Below are 2,436 nucleotides of genomic sequence, written 5' to 3' on the forward strand. Positions count from 1 at the left end.
TCTTTTTTGGTTCTAAATTATATCACTTTCTATTGTCTGGTTAACACATGTATAGTGATATTTAATTTAGACACTGATTTAGTACATTTTATTTCATTTGTTTTTCAGTTGAAACTGGTTTTAGTTCTTCTTGTGTTAACATGCCGATACGAAATGATAAATTAGTTTCGGTTTCCAGATCTATTACTTTGGTTAGACATGGAAATTGGTTTTATACTTGATTAACCATGGCTAAATAACTTTGGGGTACAGTAAAGAGTTGTACATAAGTTACATAACCATTATCTGCTGTTATCAATGAAAACACACCCTCTGTAACAATGGCTTAAACTTTAATACAAACAGTTATTTCTGATACTTCAGTTTAGGATTTTGCGTCATTAGTTTCTGCATTTTGGATTTTGTTTCGTTGTGAAAAGAAGAGATCTCTGCCTGCTAGAAGAAGTGAAGCTGATTTGCTTAATCTCTTCCTCCATCTACTCCTTTTTCGTCACTTCCACATTAAGATCTTTGAAAGCATTCTCTTTAATAGATGCAATTATTCTTAGCCTCTGAGTTCATTGAGAGACTGATACATTTAATGAATCTCTTTCTTAAGAACTGTACTTCCTTTTCCAGTCTCTCATAACTCTCTCTCGAAGCTTATAAAAGCTGTTTATCCATAGATATAAATAGATATTTAATATAAAAGCTGTTTGGCAATGCGTCATAATGGATACTACAAAATCAATAATGGATACCATGGTCTCTTCAGCAATTTGATAAGCAATTGTAACAAGACGTACACTGGAATTGAGTTCCAAAAGTGAGTAGTATGTGGCAAATGCAAACGCTATCTCCATTCCAGCAATCTGTGCTTGATGATTTCCCGAGCCAAGACAGACGCAGTGGTTGTCCCATCACCAGCAGAGTCATTAGTTTTACTTGCAACCTTTATCACACAACAACAACAAACGCATTCTCCACTAACCTCACGCATTCTCCACTAACAACAACAAATCAATCACTATTTTCAGAAATAACAATAAAGCTAAAGCTCTCACACTAACCTCACGGATAAGTGCTGCACCAGCATTCTCCATGGCGTCAGGTAACTCAATAGCCCTAGTAATGGTGACTCCATCATTCACAACCTTGGGACTTCCAAACTCATCCAACACAACATTCGTCCCTTGAAAAAACATCACATCACAGCAAGATAAGAAGATATAGTTTTGTGGTATAACAAACACATTGAACAGCCAGTAATAATACCTATAGGGCCAAGAGTGAGACCAACAGCATCAGCAAGCTTGTCGATACCAGCTTGAAGAGCAGCTCTGGAGCTCTGGTCGTAAGCAATCTCCTTTACATTAGCTCTAACACTGAAGCGTCTGCTTGTTTTCTTGTAGCTTACTCTTTGATCTTTCTGCAGACTTCCACCACTCAGCTTTCTCTGGACACCCACAAGATGTGGATATACCCGTTAAGCCCAGATTCAATCTCTAACAATCAAAGTAACCATTTTTCACCAACCCAAAAACCAATAAAGCATTTTAAGAAGATAAACTTAGAAAGTAACAAACTTTCACCAACCCAGAAACCAGTAAAGCGTACAGACAGAATCCAATTGAAAACACTTCACCTGTCGTGGAGAGCAGAGGACAGAGGCGGAAGGGTTGTTATCTGAGAAGAGACTTGAAAGGTCGGAACTTCGGGCGGTTTCGTCCACGTCGCCGGAGAAGAGAGTGGTGAAGATCCCTGATTGAGACTGAAATTCTTCAGTCTTTGTATCATTCCCTGTCCTCGTTCGATTTCAGCCTTTGTCTCCTTAATTGTTTTCTTCACTGCCCTCGTTCGATTTCAAAGCGAAAGAGGAAGAAAGAGAGGTAAATGAGGAGATTTGAGGAAACATAGAGCACGAAGAACCGATCTGACTTTTAATATTTCTGATTGCAGGGGTGATGATGATACAAACGAAATGAAGAAGAAAGGTAAAGCACAAGAGAAAAGTGACGTGGAGAAACAAAATATTTTCATTGGTTTTTCAACTTTTTTCATTTAATGACATGGCTGCTCCATGCTGAACGATGTCAACAACTTCTTTGTAGGTCAGATGTTCCCATGGTCTGTCTGAAGCAAATATGAGAAACTGATCTTGTGGTTGGACAATTTTAACTAACAGTTCATCACCTGTAATATACTCCAAGAGGATGTTAATAATTGAACGGCCTGGAAGAACCTAAACAGAAAAGAATCAACTTCGATATGAAGATATATATAACCTTATCAATAGTAAGCAGAGGAAAGAATAAGTATATAACCTTCTCAGTACAAAGCAGATTCGACGAACCAATATCATGATCAAGATCTCCCTGTTAGTCAGATAACAATCCTGATTTCGACCAGATATGAAGGCGTCCATCTGACTATCGACCGCAACTAAAGAGGTTAAGA

General features: G+C 38.0%; 1 long non-coding RNA gene across 2 annotated transcripts; it reads right to left on the reverse strand.

Annotated features, from left to right (window-relative positions):
* Positions 1–693: 693 nt before the first annotated feature.
* Positions 694–1,684, reverse strand: LOC130497569 (uncharacterized). Of its 2 annotated transcripts, none has more exons than XR_008936556.1 (4): positions 1,625–1,659; positions 1,255–1,484; positions 1,050–1,171; positions 694–931 (listed from the first exon to the last, which is right to left on the reverse strand). It is a non-coding gene; the product is annotated as an uncharacterized LOC130497569 (long non-coding RNA). The 2 variants fall into 2 exon arrangements; XR_008936557.1 differs by having other exon boundaries at positions 695–931; positions 1,255–1,435; positions 1,625–1,684.
* Between the last annotated feature and the right edge of the window lie 752 nt (positions 1,685–2,436).

The sequence above is a fragment of the Raphanus sativus genome, chromosome 7, assembly GCF_000801105.2.
Source record: "Raphanus sativus cultivar WK10039 chromosome 7, ASM80110v3, whole genome shotgun sequence".
In the NCBI taxonomy this organism is placed as follows: domain Eukaryota; kingdom Viridiplantae; phylum Streptophyta; class Magnoliopsida; order Brassicales; family Brassicaceae; genus Raphanus; species Raphanus sativus.